Raw genomic sequence first — 20,096 nt, 5'->3', positions numbered from 1 at the left:
AAATCATTGTCCTTTTTTGGGTCCAATGAAAAACTTTTTTTTTTCCGTAAGGGTAGTTTTAGCAGTAGGGCTAGTGTAGGGGGAGACAGTATAAAACCCATTACTCCTATTTAATGTCACCATAACGATAGGAAAGCGTGTGTGTGTGTGTGCCTACTTACTGTAACCATATTTTGAGGACTAATTGGTACCCAGAAGTAAGCAAAACTTGACAAAATCACCTAAAACCTTCCTTTGAGGACGTCCTCGTTTGTAAAACGGTGGGTTTTGCTATTTGTGAACATACAGCAGGACACAAGGGAGAGGAACTGATCAGAGATGTATCAGAAGAAGGGAGACAGATGGCATCAAATACAGCATTTTACATTACATTATGCCAAGTGATACTGTATATAGAAGCATTACCATGGCAAAGACTGCACATTACTATAACTCAATAAAAATATATTTTAAAAGTCTTAAAAAAATAAGATGCATATGATATTGATATATGATAACTTTTATAGATTACCTAATATCTATCTATAAACTAATCTATAATAAACAAGGGTCAGTACGATTTTTTCTTTTTCTTTCTTTCTTTCTTTTTTTTTGTTGAAAGAAATTAATACTTTTATTCAGCAGGAAAACATTAAATTGATCAAAAGTGACAGCAAAGAGATTTTTTACTAAGAAAATCTGTTGATGAACTTTGTATTCATCAGAGAATCCTAAAAAAATTAATTAATCAGTGATACTCGCCTTCAGTCATAAAAAAGATGCCATTAAACAAATATTTAAAAATATACTGTATTTTGTTTCTACAATAGATTCTAGATTGCATGTGAAATTTTTGCAATATAAAAGTATATTTAAAACTTTACAGTTTTTTTTTAATTGGTTTGGTACTATTTTCACAAGTAAGAGTTTCAAAACTCTTAGTACAAAACTTTATACTGATCTCATTTGTTACACCACTAGTCATTCTTTCAAAACCTGATCTCATGATTTCATTGTAGTTGCACATATTTTCATGCCACATAATCATTGTTTCAAAACACAAGATCATTGTGATATGTATTGTGAACATTTGAATTAATCACCAAAACACATGATCTTCTTTCAATTTAGTACTTTTAACAATCAAAAAAAAAAAAATAAAAATGTGCGAGTGCAGTATGAAAAAATACACAAATATATAATATACTATATATATATATATATATATATATATATATATATATATATAAACAAGACTTAATACCTTAATACTGAATATATTTTGTTGCAAAAGTGTTTAAACTGGTCAAATAGACTAAAACACTCATTCAAATTACTATTTTTGCAGTGTACACCAAAATGCATTTTCATTTAAAAAAAGAGATGCTTTTGAAGAGGTTTATTCTTCTTCACTGAGCTCAAATGCTACTTACTGAGCTTTTGTAAAGTTTCATGTGAAAATATTGCTTGCGCTTGATTGAACAGGCCCACATTCCATGCAACTGTCTTATCGCCGTTCTTATAAAAACACTTAGCCTACCAGGAAGTGCTTACTACTTGAATACCTACCTGCCAGAGTGTGGCTTCAGTCTTGAGGGTTTAATGAGGAAATGAACTTCACTTTTTACTATGTGATTCAGGTTTAGTAGTAATATTATGTAATGATATAACATTATATCATAGCAGCTTGATAAAAGATTGAATCATCTGAGAAGTCATTTAATACATCCATTAAAAAGCTGGAAACCATGTGATGTGGGTCTTTGGGACCAGGCATCGATCATGTATTCGTTTACCATCTCTAAGATATGGATATTTGCTAAGATGAAAAAGGTCTTAAAAAGAAAGACAAGTGATTTTTCAATGGTATGTAGAGTAAAACACCTGGTATTATAATATGAGCATGCAGCTCTGAAGATTTGTTTCTCCTCTGAGATACTCTTTTTAGGTTTCTTGATCTCCACACAGAAGCTATTACTGTGGTAAAACCATGTTATACCATGTTGTGCAGATAATAACATGTTTTCAACGTACTATAGTAATACCAAGTTTTTTAGGTCATAGTACCACCATATTTTTGGACATGTACTATGGTAATACCATGTTTTTAGAACATGGTATCAACACAGCTTTTTGAACATTTAATATGCTAACATCATGTGGTGCAGAACACTGTATAACCATGTTTGTTCACACTAGATCCATAGCATGTTTTCAAATTGTATTACGGTAATATCAAGTTATTTAGATCAGTTGAATGAATTTCAGCATCATGGTATATTCCAAAATGTCATAATATTACTTTCACTCTACCACCCTAGTACTTGTTTTGGAAGTCTTTGGACATGCTAAAACTACGGTATTCCTGAAGTACTTTAGAGCTTGTATAAATACAATGGTATGTGAATAAGTAAAAGACTTTCACTTAAGAATAAACCTCTGAACCCACACCAGCTAAAATTATTCTTCCCCCACACCACAAAGTTTCTCCAGCCGCTTCTGTTGTTCTCCTCGCTCAGTCTCTCACCATCTCAGGTGTCATTAGCAGCTCGCTCTATTGTACTTTTCTTTTTATTTTCACTGTAAGTCTGTATACAAAACTGCCAAAGCCACAATTGTTAGGAGACCCATTGTCAAGATTCCATCGTAAATTATATGTTGCGGTACAAAAAAAGCTTCTCCTGAAACCCAAATGTGTGTGTGTGTGTGTGTGTGTGTGTGTGTTTTGTTTCCCCCTCAGACATTCTTATGGAAGTCTCTGGCAGAATATCAGCCCTGCTCTGCCAGCTCTTGTTCTTTTAGCTTTTTTCACAGCAGACGATTCTCACTGTTCACAATCTGTCTCTCCGTCCCCGCAATGGCCATTAGGATCGGTATTACAAAATACAGTATGAGGATTCAAAAGCGACGGATGGAAATCAGTTTAAGCGCACTGTTGCGTGACTGCAGAGAAAAGCAAACACATGCTTATATGGACCGATAGAGACACATGGTGGGTATCTGGCTTGGATCGTTCTTTGTTGACTAGCCTGACATAGGATGTTCAGTATTAATGTTTTTTGATCAATTAGTTGTAAACAGCTCGACTGAATTTGTGGAATATTTTGCAACAGCGAACAGCAGCGCATTTGTGCTGTAATAAAACGCATCTCTCAGAAGTGAAATCATGTGCGTGTGTGTGTGTGTCTGCCGGTTGATCAAAGATGACTGGACACCATTTTATTCTGCTTTACCCAAAAGAAAAAAAAACACTTTATAAATGATGTTGTGGTGTTGATGCAGACAGAATAATGCATCCTTTGTCTTAATGACACATGAAAATACACATTCATCTCTCATTTGCAGGATGATGAATGGAGTGTGTCCCGTTCAATTCTGTCATTCAGCCCAGTACACACTACAGAGGTTAAAACTATTCACAATTACAAGCACGAACACAATAGAGGCTAAAATGTATGGTCTAACAAAAACCACAAACGCTTCGGCTGCTGGAATTAATCTTTCATGACCAGATTTCATTTGGAACCGTGGAATATAATCATGGCATACGTTCAGATTTCTCTCCTTATATAATGAATACACGCAGAATAATAATGACAAACCACTGGTGCATTACAAACGCTTATGAAACGGGATTGTTTTCGTGCTCCTTTGCTGTATGTTAAGTGTGATCCACAACAATTTGTACAATTTAGACATATTGTATGACACATAATCTATTGAGAGCCCTGATATATTAGTAGATATAGAACATTTATGAAAACTAGGATGCAAAACATCATTAAAAACCATGATGTCATTATCATTCATACACTCTTAAAAATCAAGGTTCTTTTTTGGAACCTTTCCATTGCACAGAAGGTGGAAACTGTACAGTGGAAAAAGGTTCTTTAGATTGCTAAAATGTTCTTCACACTATGAAAAATGATTATTTTAAGAACTGTTCAGGTTCTTTTGGGGAACCCAAAATGGTTCTTCTGTGGGATCATTGGGGGAAAAAACATTCAAACCTTTATTATTACAAATATAGATAATTGTATTTAAAGTGTGGTTCTCGCAAAGGTGCATTTTTGCATGTGTGCTTAGACACTGAAATGTTCAATATTTACAGCATCTAAATGCACACACGTTTACAAATGAACAACTTTTCAGACGTACAAATGTTTATGTATCATTTGAGCTTCATACAGTGTTAAATTCATGGTATTAGTAGATTGTCAGTGACAGCGGACACACAAATAAATAAATAAGTAAAAATATGAAACATGAATGTTACACCATACGTTCACTTATATTTCATAATTCTTGAGGTTTGACGATAATTACGGTAGACATTTTCCATTTAAAAGGGTCTTGAGCTCATTCATCTGAAGGAGACCCTTGCAAATTATTTTCTGACAGTCATTAGATGGTATTTTGTAATGTGTAGGTTGTTATATATATGAAAGGGTTTACATGATGCTGTCAATATGTTGATATTGTATGATTCAGTGTTTAAGCATACAAAAATGTATAATGTTTGGAGTACTTCAACTTCTTTTTTTAGGAAATTGATACTTAAATTCAGCAAGGACACATCAAATTGATCAAATGTGACAGTAAAGACATTTATTAAGTTATAGAAGATATGTATTTTAGATGAATGCTGTACTTTTGAACTTTCTATTAATCAAAAATCCTGAAAAAAAAAGGATCACAATTTCCCACGAAAATATTAAGCAGCACAACTTTAATAATAAGAAGAAGTGTTACTTGAGCAACAAATCAGAATATTAGAATGATTTCTAGAGTAACGGCTGCTCCTCATAAGAATAACTTGCATTTTAAAATATATTTAAAAAGTAATTTTAAATTTATTTTATTTCACAGTATTACTGTTTTTTATCAAAGAAATGCAGAGAGAATAAGAGCCTTTTTCAAAATAAAATATTTCAAAAACTTTTGAACGATAGTGTATGTGAAAACATGTATGTAAGAATACTAATAGAAAAAATATGTGAAGGTATTAATGTCAAAACCATGATCACATTAACATATGACCACCTAACCGCCCGCCCGCCTACATATCAACGCTATTCTGTAACTTGGGTTTCCCCAAGAAGGTCTGTAATACCTATAGAAAGCTATCCATTAGATTTCCATTCATTATTCGGCTACCGCATGATTCCCCTGCAAATATGGGACCTAAATACTGCCGTCTTTGCTCATAGGCACAGATGCAGGTTTGTTTTTGCCAACGGCACCACAAGAACGTGTGTTTGTGTGGCTCATTTTGATCCTCACTTCAATCTTGGAAGAGCACGTATCAGATCCATGCTGAGAGCTTATAATAGTGTGTGGTAGGAGTTCAATTTAGTTTCATTTACACCAACTCCAATAAGTCAAATTAAAACGCTCGCCTGCCATTTCCCCGTGCTGTATATTCAACCACATATAGTGAATATAAGTGGGCAGGGGGTCTCGCATGATTGTGGGGGCTCAGGAAACAGCACCTCTGCCCTGGGCCATGCTGTGCTAAGCAAACACGTAATGAAGTTATGCAGCCTTAATGTTTTTTAGGACTGCAAGCTTTCAAACCACAGCTCCGTTACTGCGCCTGGCGGCTCCAATCCAGATGGATACAGTAAAAACAGAGAACTCATGCAAGGCAAATCAGAATTTAAAACCCTATCAAGATAAATGACCATGTTTACAAGGTAAGATAATCCCGGGGTACAGAAACAGTCCTCTTTTTCTCTTTATTAACCAGGGCCAGATATTTTTCATTTAGCTCTATGGACAAAACAAAGTCATCCACCGTTTACACAACAATGTTGTAAAATTGGATTATTGTATTCTAATACTTTCGTTGAGAACTTCGACAAATGCTGCGCAACTTATCAAGAACCCTTCACCAAAGTTAGGGAATAATAAACTAAAATGAGTTGCTTTTCAACTTTACACTTTTCCACTAAGAAGTTGCTTTTTCATACAAGCAACAGTGTTGTTTGACAAAACATATGCAGGCATCGGAAAGCTTGATTCATTCTAGAGAATCAGTTAAATGAACCAAATAAGAAAAACAAGTCACAAATTTGAGTCCCTGGATTTAAATGCAGCTGTTCATTAATTTGTTGTTGATGCAGTTCCATTAATTAGGATGTATTCAATTCATTTCATTTACTTCCTATCATTTTTTCTCCCAAAATTAGATCATTCAAATCACAATTTAGTTCATTCATTCAAAAACCCACATTGCTTTGGTGCTAAGGAAATATGTCTCTGATTTAAATCAAAGCATTTAACTCAAATAGCTAGACAAAAATGTATATAAAGATATTTAAATATCTTAAGTATTTTCAATGTAATTAGTACATTTTTGTTAGTGGCATGATGTTTCACTAATAGTTCACCCAAAAATGGAAGTTCATCTTTTGAAACCTTTAATCTAAATATATATGAGACCTTGGTCTTAAGTAGCAAGGGTATATTTGTAGCAATAGCCAACAATACATTGTTTCTTTTATGCTAAAAATCATTAGGATATTAATTAAAGATCATGTTCCATGAAGATATTTTGTAAATTTTCTACCATAAATATATCAAAACTTAATTTTTGATTAGTAATATGCTATGTAAAGGATTTCATTTGGACAACTTTAAAGGCGATTCTCTCAATATTTAGATTTTTTTGCACCCTCAGATTCCAGATTTTTAAATAGTTGTATCTCGGCCAAATATTGTCCTATCCTAACAAACCATACATCAATGGATTTGTGAACCAGTCCAACTGATTCACTGAAAAGATTTGACTCAAATGAGCATTTCGTTAATTTATTAGGCATTGTCACTTCTCTTAGGTATGGAATGTGAATAAATAATGACAGAATTTCATTTCTGAGTGAACTCCTTTAATGTAAACTGATTGGAAAGGCAGGAAACTATTGAAATTCAGAGCAGTGACATGCAATATTGTGATACTTTGATCATACCTATTGCAAAAGTGCATGAGGGACTACGTACCTCCCGACTTTGCATGTCTAATGTAAACCATGAAGTATCATCTTTAGACCATAATCACATGCTTTTTGTATTAAACAAACTCTCCTTCCATTTTTGACATGGGACAGCAGCCACACTCTCTCATATTAAAGACCTTAGCATAAATATAGAAAGGCTCTGCACGTGACTGCAACACTGCAAAATCAGCAGAATTAGCTTGTGTCTCAATCGTAGAAATGACGCCAACTCTGTCAGTCAGGTTTCAAAGCTCCAGCCTGAGGCTTGCCAGTTCTGATTGAGTCCCTGTGATCCTGGCATAGGGTCAGAAAGCTTGTGGAAAAAGAATGCCCTCTGCCCAGAATCCCGCTCTGGTATCCAGCCACTCTTATCAGCTGACTGTCACGCCACTGTGACTCAGCTGTGTGTGTCCTTACATACTGTACATTGGTCAGGTACTAGACACATGTGACTGTGCTCTGTCACATTCACAGGTATCATCACTCTTACATGGAAAAACAAACACTCTGGTTTCACACTTCGATTGCTTGGTCTAAACCCAAGTTCGATTACACTACTCGCTCTGTCTCTGCAGGTCTCTTTTTTCATTGTTTTTTTAACACGAAACAGGCGGCAAAAATAGAAAGTGCTATTTGTTTGAGTTTTTCTCATGTTTCTGGCTCTTAGATTTTACTAGCAAAAGTGCAAAACAGAAATGAATTAATTCACCTGATAGTTCATCTTCACGAATCGGATGGGCTGATTTTATACCAATTGCGAACCTCTATAGGAATTTTTCGATTCCCACAGAAAGAAAAAAAATTTGCAAAAAAAAAATTTGGATTTTTAAATATTTTTGAAAGAGGTCTTTTATGCTCTTAAATTATATTTAAGATAATTTAAGATAATGTCATGTTTTATTTAAAATAACTGTTTTCTATTTTAATATTTTAAAATGTAATTTATTCCTGATACAAAGCTGAATTTTCAGCAGCCATTACTTACAGTCTTCTGCCCCACATGATCCTTTAGAAATCATTTACATTCGATTTAAGTTCCACAAGACGTATGTATTTGTATAAATATATTAATACATAACTATACTCATGATTTTGATTGATTGATGAGTCTTTTTGTTAAATTCACTGAGTCATTTGTGAGTCCAACTTTACTGATTGCATCGTACGTTTGTTAAGACTATCTATTGGTGAAACAGTCCAGACTTCATCATAAGGCAGATTAACAAACTTCAAAATCATTTGGTTACAGTGTTGTTGTTGTTGTTGTTTTAAATGGAACCAGTTCAGAATGAGATCCAGTTCTTGATTTCCTAACTCTACCCCAGACCCCTATTTTCAAGTGGCCTCGGGTGCAATTCCTGGGTGCACACCTAATTTGGAAAAACAGCTTTTAAACCAATCAAGCAAACTAAACTCTGACGTCAATGGACTGTGAGGAGGTTAAAACACTCTCAAATGTACACACGCACTTTTGCAGAAACACACATGATAATTTTCTAGTTAGTCTTTAACCAGTAGAATAGTAATGATGATTACTGTGATCCATACAGTAAGCCTCATTCCTGCTTAATTGGCCCCATACCCACCAGTGGGGCTTACAAGCTGTTTTACCTAAAAACACTGCTGTCAGCCAAGAGCAATTACTGCTGGGACAGTTTAGGCCACAGGGACACAGTGGGGAATGGTGCAGCACTAAAAAATCCCTCAGCTTCAATTTAAGCTACACAAATGTTCAGAGAAACCGAGATGCCGTGCACTGTAGGAAGTGGAGGCTTAGTTTCAGAGTGATTATTTGAACCACACTGAGTTGCTATAAATCAAGTGTTTTCAAACAGATTTAAATGAGCTGTTTTTCAATTCCTGTAGTAACCATCCACAGTGTTACCTTAACATGAAATAAACTATCTAGAATTTAAGTGTGAAAGTAAGCATCTAAACATTGACTACGGAATTGGATGTTTCCAGCAAATATAGAGGAAGATTAAATCGCAATGCTAAAGATAAAAAAATGGCTTCTTACACACTCCAGTATTCTGAGATATTCCAGTGGGATTCTGGGCGAAACTATCAGTTTTGACTGACCATTGGCAGATGGCAGGAGTGATTGGGAAACCTGTTTGAAAATAATCATTGTTTTGCAATAGACTTTGGTGGCACAGATTTAACTTTTAAATTGGATATAGAGTACTGCAAGGGTGACATATTTTTTGTAGGCCCAGAAACGTTTTAGCAGTTCTGGTTCCATCGTCCTGAAATCAATGTTTTTTTGTTTTTTGTTTTTTACATTTTTGGTTAAATGCATAAAATTTTTCAGGAAAAATGCTTTTTAAATAAAGACTAAAAGAGTTGTCAGAAGCTTAATGATGGTGACGGAGTCCATAGTGCGAGCAGTGTAGTTTGTTTTTAGTCTGTGCTTACAATATACCAGTAGTGGGACAAACTATTACAGGTACAGTATGTCACAAAAAAGTGCCTCCTCCTTACTCTACATCTACTTTGTACCACAACTAAGGCATCAGATCAGATTAGTTTTGCTATCTTCAAGACCATAGAATTGCTGTGGTATCTTTGGATGAAGTTGTTTGGAGTAAAAAAAAAAAAAAAGCTTGAAAAAGTTATACAATGATTGGTGAAACCTGACATCTTTCTTGGGGCCGTGGATTGTTCCATTATAATAAAATGGAAAGAAAAAACATGCCACAATCCATACTGAAACTGCAGAACTGAACAAGAAGGGCAATTGTCAGAGAAGTGACCAAGCAGCCAGAACTCTTTGGATGAAATGGAAGAAACTGTGGATGTCTGGACAATCTCTCAGCATGTCACAGATTTGGCCTTTATGTGTGAGTGGCTATAAGGAAGCCACTATTAAAGAAGGCCAACATGAAGTCACTCAGTTTACCAGAAGACTCTACATTTTAGCTCTCTGTCTCAAGAGAAAAGCTCACTGTTTGGCACAATCGAAATAAAGCTCAATCTTTTCAAACAAAATCAAGTCCAAGAATTCTTCGTATTCTGGAATAGCCCAAACATTTAACTGAATCCAATTAAAATATGTGGTTGGCCTGAAATTTGGATAGTACCATGAGCTTAGACAAGTACATTTGGATTGGGAAGAATTGGTAAAAATAAAAAAAATAAAATAAAAATGCGTGAAACTCTTCTCAAGGCACTATAAATGATTTGCAGTAACATTTATATGTAGTGTAACATGTCTGGTAGTTATTTTATGTAATATTACAGGTTCCAGTTTCAATATTTTGTACCAACAGGCAACATTTTCATTAAAATCCAAATAAACCTTGGTCATCAGAGGTTAATAAGTCTGAGGTTTCAGTCATTTTAAATGACTCAAAGGGAGCGGCCTTGTTCTGTGATTCAAACACCCAAACATTTACGACAACTTAAAAAGTATTTTTAAAATGAGGTATATTATTATGTACCTGGTGCTGACGTCAAGTCAGAAGTCCCAGATGGAAATTTCGCACTGTCTGCCCTGTCCCAGACCTCCAGACCTGCATTTCCTCTATAAGATGCTAATGATGGGTGCGGCCGGCGCTTTACAGAGACCTGCCTGAGGTGTTAAAGAGCTGCACTCGCTCACCGCACACACCGGCCTTAACATTAACACTCGAGTAATGTGTCACGCTCAATCCTAAAAAACTCTTTCATGATTCAGTGCTCTTTCTATTAAGCGTGTGTAAAATTAAACCCCATCATCCCTGAGATACAAACGGCCGAGTCACAGAAGTACCTCGGATATTTCCAGTCCCTCTGACCCTCTCGTGCTTGTGCGTAAACAACCCAGAGCAGCGTGTAAGTATGCCACATACCTCCGCTATAAGCGGTAAGCACACCTGTGTACCCTTAAGCACATTGCGTCCCACAGCGGAGGAAGTGCATGTAAACTCTTATGGTTGCTTATGAATGTTTGCCATATCTAAAACTTGCCTAAAGTTACATAAACTCTTGAGGCTGTTTTTTGGCCTTTTTTGTGTTTACCTAATTTCAGATAACCTCAAGGTCTGTTCCAAATGCAAACGCTGAGCAAGCGCCTTTAGTCAAAATCAACAAAATACTGGCAATATTGTGAGGAAAGACCACACTGTGTTTAACCACATCGATAGCTATGAATTCAAACAGCAAAACTGATTTTTATTTTATTTTGTTAAAATATTATTGCAGTGTTATTTCTACAGACAATATAAAATACTTTGGAAACATTCTTGCGTAACTTGCAGCACCTGAGCATCCTGACTAGGCTGACACATCAACAACAGCCAACCAATGTCATATGGGAAACCTATTTGAACACAATCAAACTACACTCTTCAGATGTATTTTTTAGGTATGACTAATCTATGTAAATTTGCTAGGGTAATAAATTCAACATTCACATAAGTGTGAATGCTTGTAAAAACTATCCTCATCGTTGTCAATCTCACTTAGTAAACTCAAAAGGCAACTCAAACTTCATGACCTGACGTCATGCAATAATAGCCAACATTTCCACAAGGTAATTTGGTAGAAACCTCTTTGCCTTTTTAATGTTAATTTTTATTTTTAATGTTACCTGTTGCTTCATTTTTTATTTTTGCAAAAGGATATATATTTTATACTAGGGGTGTAACGATACACAAACATGAAGGATCGGTACTTACCTCGGTTTTGACGTCACGGTTTGCTATGGTTTCGGTGCAGCAGGGGGGAAATTCTAAACATAAAATAGCTTTTTTTAATTAAACAGTGGTTTACTGAACAAATTGTTCTTTCTTTAAATAAATTCAATTATAATTACAATTTTCCAAGGGATATAAATCTACCTCAGCTTATGCTCTAAACTATAGGAAGCCGTTTTACACACATTACTAAGGTTTACTAATTAACAACAGAGCCTAAACTTAAATTTAATTACTGTTTATTTTTAATATAATAAGCAACACTTCACTTTAAAAAAAATTATATGGAAAAATGTAAATTGCACATAATGCAGTTTTTAAATTAACTTCTAAATTATAAAATTTCTATTTGTTGTTGAAATACAGTATATTCATTTACAGTGGGTCTTAACTTGTTTCAAAACAGATTTATAGGTACAGGTACAGGTAGCCTAAAGTCAAATATAATGAGTAGATAGTCTAATATTTTGTGAAATGCTCTTCTCTAGACTTAATTTCTCTAGCGAACTAGTGAGCTGCGGACACTGATGACTTGCCTGAGGTAAATGAAATACTACGTGTCATTTTGTTTATAAGCTGTTGAAACACTGATTGAGCGATTACTTGAGATGTTCATTCACGTTTATTTCACATTAAAACTAGTAGTAAAGAGGAAGGGATTATCACGTTTACTCGCGTTCTGCGCTGCCTTTTGAACTGAGGTGTTTATACTGAGATCTGTTGAGCTACATCAAAGAGCATCAAAAGGGCATTTATTGTTTGAATTTCCTGAAAAAAGGACACAATTTGAAAGATGAGACTTTGTTTCTTATGAAAAGTAACTATGTAAAACTGGAAGTTTTCAATGAAGTTTCACTCGTGCAGTGGTTAAAACACATGCGTACCCAACCGAAAGACCCGTACCAAAAAATGTTTGTATTAATGTGTGTTACACCCCTACAGTATACATTTTTGAAAGTATTTTTGTAATGATCAACAAAGCAGGAAATAAATCAATTATGTCGTTATGAGTGTTGACAGAAACATCTTATAAACCTTCATAGTTTTCATTTGTTTAGCACTTTTCACACTCCATTACGTTTTAAAGCAGCTTTACAGAAAATTTTCAAACATTATAGGAATGTTACTTTTAAATATTTTTTGAACATTTATCAACATTTAAAACAAACATTCAATTAAAACATTTCAGAAAAAGGTTCCATGAACGATGTATAAATAACATTTTTGTGCCAGTGTTTTGAGAACATCGTTAAAGACTAGAGAACTTTGAACAAACGTTCCTTCAACCTTACTACAAGAACATTTGTTCATAACTTACCAGAACCTTGACACTCCCCTGTTAGCTGGGGAGTTATATGACAATAATTAAAAAATGGCATGAATGCAGCTAATCAAAGTATTTTGGCTAATACAACAGATAATAAAAATAAATGCAAAAATGTGTACAGTACTGTTTATTAGAACTCGGGGGGTGTTTGGAACCAGATGGGTCTCTCTCTTTCCAACCGACCACTCAGACACACACATACACAGATGCGCATAAACACACATGCACACGGTAAAGACGCGGTGAAAGAGCTCACTGTTTCCACTTTTATTTTCCACTGAATAAACAAACATGAGCCTCACCTTCAGGAAAGCACAGCATGAGGCTCTTGCATTCATGAGGTGAAAACAAGTAAAAAATCTCATTTCATACCAATTCCAGCCAAGTCTATTGAAGTTTAGCTTGATATGAATTAATAAATTGATTATTAATGAAAAAATACATGCTTTTTTCCTTTGGCAATAGATTATTACAATATACAAACATCCACAATCTGCTCTACATCTGCAACAAAAATGCCTCAAAAAGCCATGCAGCTATAAAGCTGGCTTTGCATTCGTTTAAGCACTCCCCGTTGAGCATATGTGCGTGTGTGTGATCGAAAAGCAGCCATCGTGCAAAATGTTCCTCTGTACAAACTGCACACAGTGGGGTCCATACATTCATAAAAGTTCTCTGAGAGGGCAGAGAGCACAACTTTACCGGCCCAACATACAGCGTGAGTTTTTATACAGCTTCACCTTTGGCTCGTGATGTGAGCAGTTTTGCAAAAATAAATGAAAAGTGAATGTAAATAACATAACACAGGCCTCATGTCCCCGAGCTCATAAATTACTGTGAAAAGCAGTGCTTTATGGGCATTCTTTTGGCCCCCATCCACCCTCGGCCCCCATCCACCCTCACTCACACAGAACAGGCCTCTCTCTCTCTCATTCTGCTTCCAACTGTTATGTAAGCAGGATCATTATCACCTATCTTTGAAGTGAAGTAAGGGAGGGGCGGAGCTTCTCCGGCCCCTCGGTTTCATTCTTGTTTATAGTTACTGTTGTCACAGTGATAGTAGAATCCCTCTATCTGGATCTTTAGTGCTTTCATTCCCTTGCTCTGTTTTTTCGGACTAGTTCTCTTGGGATATTGGGTTTCTGCGTTGTTTTTTTCTCTCTGTTCACCACTATAGCTGGCAAACTTTTTCTCTTCTCCCACACTCTTTTTCCTGTTTCTTGCACTTCATATTTCCATTTCACACTTCACAGTCTTTTTTTAATGAGTTACTGAAGGAAATGAAAAACAGTTTGGAAACACATTCTACACTACAGCATTGACAAAAATTAAAGATTAAATTAAAATAGATATTTAAATAGGTAGAAATTAAAATGTATTTATTTATTTATTGTGTCTAATTATGTTTTTGTGTATTTATTTATTTTTGTTTGTTTGTTTTACAATTTATGCTGTATCCTGCCCAAAACTCACCACAATTCTAAAGTTTTACAGATGGTTGCCAGGGTGTTGCTATGCAGTCACTAAGGCGTTCTGAAAGGTTTTTAGTATGTTGCTATATGGTTACTATGTGTTCTGGGTCTTCACTGTTGCTGTAGTGTTGCTAGGGTGTTTTGAAAATTTGCTATGCAGTTGCTAGGGTGTTCTGAAAAGTTTTTAGTGTGTTGCTATGTAGTTTCTAGGGTGTTCTGAAAGGTTTTTTCGTGTGTTGCTATATGGTTAATAGGTCTTCTGGGTGTTCTATGTTACTATAGTGTTGCTTGGGTGTTCTGAAAGGTTTTAGTTTATTGCTATTCTGAGAGGCTTTAGCATGTTCCGGATATTTTTATGATTGTAGGGCATCTCTATGTCAATACTATGGTGTTCTGAGATGTTGCTATGTTGTCCTGAAATGTTGCTATGCTGTTGCTAGGGTGTTCTGACTGTTTTTTTCTGGGTGTTTTCCAGAGCATTTCTATGCCATTGATGGGGTGTTCTGAATGGTTGCTATGTGGTTGCTAGGGTCTTAGAGCTAAAATGCTTCTAGCATGTTGTTATGCAGTTGCTAGGGTGTTCTGAGAGGTTTTAGCATGTTCTGGGTGTTTTTATGATTTTAAGGCATCTTAGCATGTCGATACTAGGGCGTTCTGGATTGTTGCCATGTGGTTGCTAGGCTGATCTGAGTGGTTGCTATGCAGTTGATTCAGAGTGTTCTGAGAGGTTTTTCTGGGTGTTTTCCAGGGCTTTTTTTATGCCTTTGCTAGGGTGTTCTGGGTGGTTGCTAGGTTCTGAAAGGTTGCTATGTAGTTGCTAGGGTGTTCTGAGTGGTTTCTATACAGTTATTGCATTGTACTGGTTACTTTACATAGCTTGAATCCCCAAATCTGATCGCTTAAAGAAGTACTAGCACACATCTTCTCAAAAATCCATACACTGTACGTTTTGAGGTATCATTCATGTATGTTGCACAAACACTGCGGGTGCAAGACCTAAATTTATTGCTTATGGTTAGGAGTTTGTTCAGATCAGTAAACCACAGCATAAGCAACAGTCATAGTATCGCTTGCCTCAGCAAACGCCTCTAAAAATGTATGTCATCCGTAACAGGGATCATTCATGAAGATAGAAATACACTGTGTTTACTCTACAGGCGAGCAGATCTTTTTTTGAGAGAGCAACTTTTTTCGGGGTTTTTTTTTTTTTTTTTTGAATCCTTGCGTGCCTCTTGTGTGATTTTCACCACACCTGAACCACTTCTAGGTAACGCTTCGCCGAGCTCCTGCTATCAGATAGTGGTAGTAATAGCAGGCGAGTCTATGAGGATCCCATGATAATAATGTAATTAGGGAAAATTCAAACACTTAACAGTGCTTATGTTAATTTATGCAAGATGCCTTGTCCTCAAAGTCTTCTGAGGACATGAAGCCAGACCATACAGCATGTTTACAGATACTAGCACAGCTTTTAGTCAGACAACGGGCCTCACAATACAAGCACTGTGTCTATTGAGAGAAAGAAAGAGAGAGAGAGAGAGAGAGAGAGAGAGAGATACAGACATGGAACAATTAGAGAGACACAGAGAGAAAGAATCGAGGACATACAGAAAAAGCTGCATGTGGGTATCAGTGAAATGGCAGAACAGGATCCTGTTGTCAGGAGGTTTTGGCAAAGTGCCGAAAGCCCCAGTAGCCACAGACTGAGGCATACTGAGGTGATGAGTCCATACTGGGGGATTTATAGAATCCTTCATAGTGTGTCTTAGATTCCCTCATTAAATTTACTGACTTTATTGACTTTACTATTAGGAAGCTGGGGCAGGACAAATCAAAGGGCTTTTAGTTACATCACAGTTGTGACTTTATATTGTATGTGGTGTGCTGGGTATAAAGAGGAGGGACATTCTCATTCTAGAAAGAATTTTATTGGACATAAAGCTGTGTAATGCAGGATGAGTCAGCAACATTTTTATTGTGATTTTCCAAAAGACAAAACTTTAAATGTGTATGTCTGCTGAAGGTGAATTTTAGCAGATTTTTTGTAAACCTCAAAGCTGACACAAAATATGTGTTACCAACATGTTACCAACCACTGAATAAATTGAACAATTTGACTGAACAAATAGTTCAAATCACTCTAAATATGAAAACTGATAAATAAAATAAAATAAATACTAAACACAGTAGTTGACAATTAGTCATGGCATTCATTGGTTCAAAGACCAAACAGCAAGAAAAGAAAGAAAGAAAGAAAGAAAGAAAGAAATACTTAGTATATTTGTCATGTTTTCCATTTTTAAAAATCCCTAAAATATCCTTAACACGAGAAATTTACTTGAGAAGCACAAATGCATTTGATATTAAGACTTGCTTTCATCCTTTCATGCAAGACTCCATTTGCTATTTTTTTCTCCATAGCAATTTGAAAGAAAAAAGGCTGTAATCGTCTTTCTTTCATTTCATTCATCTCACTGGGGCCAGACTGAGGCTTAGGGTAGTTTTCAAAGCACAGTTTTTCAGAGCGTGCTTTGCCAGTCCTGTGTTTGAGAGCGAGCTTTTGCACGGTCCCTAACTGAGCCAGAACGTGCTTGTTTTGAAATGTGCTGAGTGAAAGACTTGTGGAGCGTGTTTGGGCATGGGGATACAGGGGCCCCACAACACCCCTCCAAGCGATGAAGGGCTCCAACAACACCCCCCTCCCATTCCTGAGGAGAGACGATTTTTCGATGTGAGCCGTGCTGTATTGTGCTAAGGAAATGTGACTAACCCCCCGTGTTTGCGCGCTCTCTACGACCCCCTCTGTGATAAGAATAATATAATTTGATCATGAGAGACGGCCCCTTGGCTCTTGATTGGTCCAGTACGATGACATCATGTTCATAACAGCATGTTAAAGGGGGCTAAAAATATATTGAGACGAGACAGAATCAGCTTTGCTTTGTACCTTTCTGTCCCCAAGTAGAGCACAAAATGTCCCATACAGCATACAATTTGTATTTACTATGAGGATACTGTGCCACATTCAAAACGGAAAATTTAGATACAGCTCAAAGGCCATTAATTCCTATATTTGATCTGTATAATGGCTTGTTTTATTTTTAAATGCAATGGAGCGGACAAATGTGAAAAAGGGGAGTAAGGAACCACAAAGGGCCTTCTGGTGCCCGTCCGTAGCCAAAGACACAACAACACCGATCTTATTTGATGTGTTTGGCAGTGACGGGGCCATGGAGGGCACAAAATGTACCAGTGTTCTCTCTCACTCTCAAAAACACATGAAGACAGACACACATACGTATACTGCAATTTTAATCATTAACTTGTCCAAGAAATGTTTTTAGGGCTGCATTCACATCAACATCAATCAAACTCCACAAATATGATTAGAAAGATTATGATCATTAGCAAAACTATGTACAAAAACACAAGTGTTATGAGCCATATGTGCTTTCAAAGCTATATATATATATATATATGTATATTTATTTATATCTGTAAAATTTTGGAATACTTTATTATTTGTTCTCTTAAGCTCAACAAAGCTGGATTTACTGGGAAATATTATTAGAGTTTAAAATAACTGTTTTCTATTTTAATATATTTTAAAATGAATTTTATTCCTGTGATGCAAAACTGAATTTTCAGCAGTCAGTACTCCAGTTTTCAGTGTCACATCCTTATCATATCATTCTAATGCATTTAATGCTCCTTTATTATAAATTATTATTGGTTCTCGGTTATTAATATTGGTTTTTATTATTATCAGTGCTTTTGAAAAATTGCTTAATATTTTTGTGGAAACTGTGATACTTTTTTCAGGATGCTTTGATGAATAATAGTTTCCCAAGAAAAGTGTTTATTTGGAAAATTTTGCAATGTTACTGTTTTTAATGTGTTTTTGATCAATTAAATGCAGCCTTGGTGAGCATAAGTGACTTTTTCAACAAACAAAAAAAACTATTATTCCATATTTTTGACCAGTAATGTAGCCAATAGCAGACACTACAAATCAAATATTTATCATATGATAGCATATTAGACTGATGGACACCAGATGCCCCTAACAAGAGAAAAACACTCATTGTTCCAGTTCCGAGCCAGTGTGCCAGCAAGACACGAACACACACACAAACAGAAGCCTGTGGCCTACTTCATCATTCTTTGGAATCAGCTTGTTAGAAGCTGATGAGGTCGTCTATTTCTGATGAGTTCTGAATTAAACAGGATGCAATCAAAGTCTACCATTATCTATTCAGTGTTTTCTCTGGCTCATATTCTATTTTGGGCACAAAGACTGATATATCCGGAATTCATTCCTTTTGAAACAGCACAAAAGCATGTACTTCAGGATAAGACAGATAGTTCAAACAGGGACTCATTAACAACATGCAGTAACAAGCATAAAATAGTAATTTACAAAATTGTAAAAGTGATATGAAGTGTGTCCCCAGATATAAAGTGTACCAGGAGTCTAATCTTCTTTGCAAATTGCACAGTGAAGATGTAATATAACACAATATGAGAAGTTATTATAAAGAAATTATAAAAAATAAAGGAGAAATGTGTAATATAATAGGCTAATGGCTTTTATTGTTAAGACGTGGGTTGCCTTTATTCTTATTTTCCCTTAAAGAAATGCTAATTTTTTTTAAAAATGGCAAAGAATTTAACTGTACTTCTGAGAAATATGATTGGAATTATTTCACTTAAGATGAAGAATTAGTCCTATTAGTGGCCTAGAAATAACTTTTTTAGTGTAAACACAGCAGATGGCCTTTTAACAGCCAATGCCATGTTGAGGGCACATTATAACCTGCCAGGTTATGCAGATGACTCAAAGCAACAATGTTTTCTTCATACAGGACTTTTAGCCAATGCACAAGCCACATTACAAAGCATAAACATGAAAATTGTTGGGTTGAATCCAAAAAAATGTCACTTTCATTAATGTGTGTATATGAGACAACAACAAATCAAAAGATATTGACCTACAGCTTCAGTCTGAACTGGTAGCAGTTAGTAAATAAATGTCATGCATCCACAGGCGTCAGTATAAAGTTTAAAACAACTGGCACATTAAAAAAAAAAAGAACCAGCAAAATGTAAACAAACATAATGAGTGAATCTTTAAAGTTGAATTAAGTAAAATGAGGGTAGACATTTTGCAGTAAAATAACCAGCCTTGTCTTACAAAACATGAATTTCAAGCCAACTTACTTCAAACTCCAGTATATTCCAGAGAGTGTGAACCTGTCCGGTTGTGCACAAGCCAAAGCTTGCAGTAAAATCACATAAATGTGTGGATTCTCCAGACCTGATGGGGGCAGCAGAGAGGCTAATGCTGCTTCAGATAACAACGAACTCGTGTTGGAAGTGACTTTGCAACTAAATCTTCCCTCCATCCTCACCCAATAAGCACCCAAGTTTCCACAGTCTCAACTCTGAAAATAAAGCAGATATACAGTGGTGTTCAATAAACTTAAAAGCACAAGCCAAGACATTTGCATTTTTTGCAAACCCCATTTATGACTTTGCAAATATAATCCAGCAAATATATTTTCCTTGAAAGCTCTCATTAAAAGCCTGCTAACCTCTAAATAAACCTAAACTCACTGGAATGAAACCGGCATCAGTATCC

General features: G+C 35.7%; 1 protein-coding gene across 1 annotated transcript in view; it reads right to left on the bottom strand.

Annotated features, from left to right (window-relative positions):
- The window catches only part of LOC107715022 (solute carrier family 41 member 3-like), a 59,657-nt gene extending 39,904 nt beyond the window's left edge, over positions 1 to 19,753 (bottom strand). Inside the window, exon 1 of the mRNA XM_016521054.1 lies at positions 19,676 to 19,753. The gene's annotated coding sequence lies outside the window, so the exon portion shown is untranslated. The remainder of the gene's footprint in view (positions 1 to 19,675) is intronic.
- Positions 19,754 to 20,096: the final 343 nt, after the last annotated feature.

Source organism: Sinocyclocheilus rhinocerous, unplaced genomic scaffold, assembly GCF_001515625.1.
Source record: "Sinocyclocheilus rhinocerous isolate Xijiao unplaced genomic scaffold, SAMN03320098_v1.1 scaffold28, whole genome shotgun sequence".
Taxonomy (NCBI): Eukaryota; Metazoa; Chordata; class Actinopteri; order Cypriniformes; family Cyprinidae; genus Sinocyclocheilus; species Sinocyclocheilus rhinocerous.
This window is presented reverse-complemented; position numbering and strand designations above follow the sequence as displayed.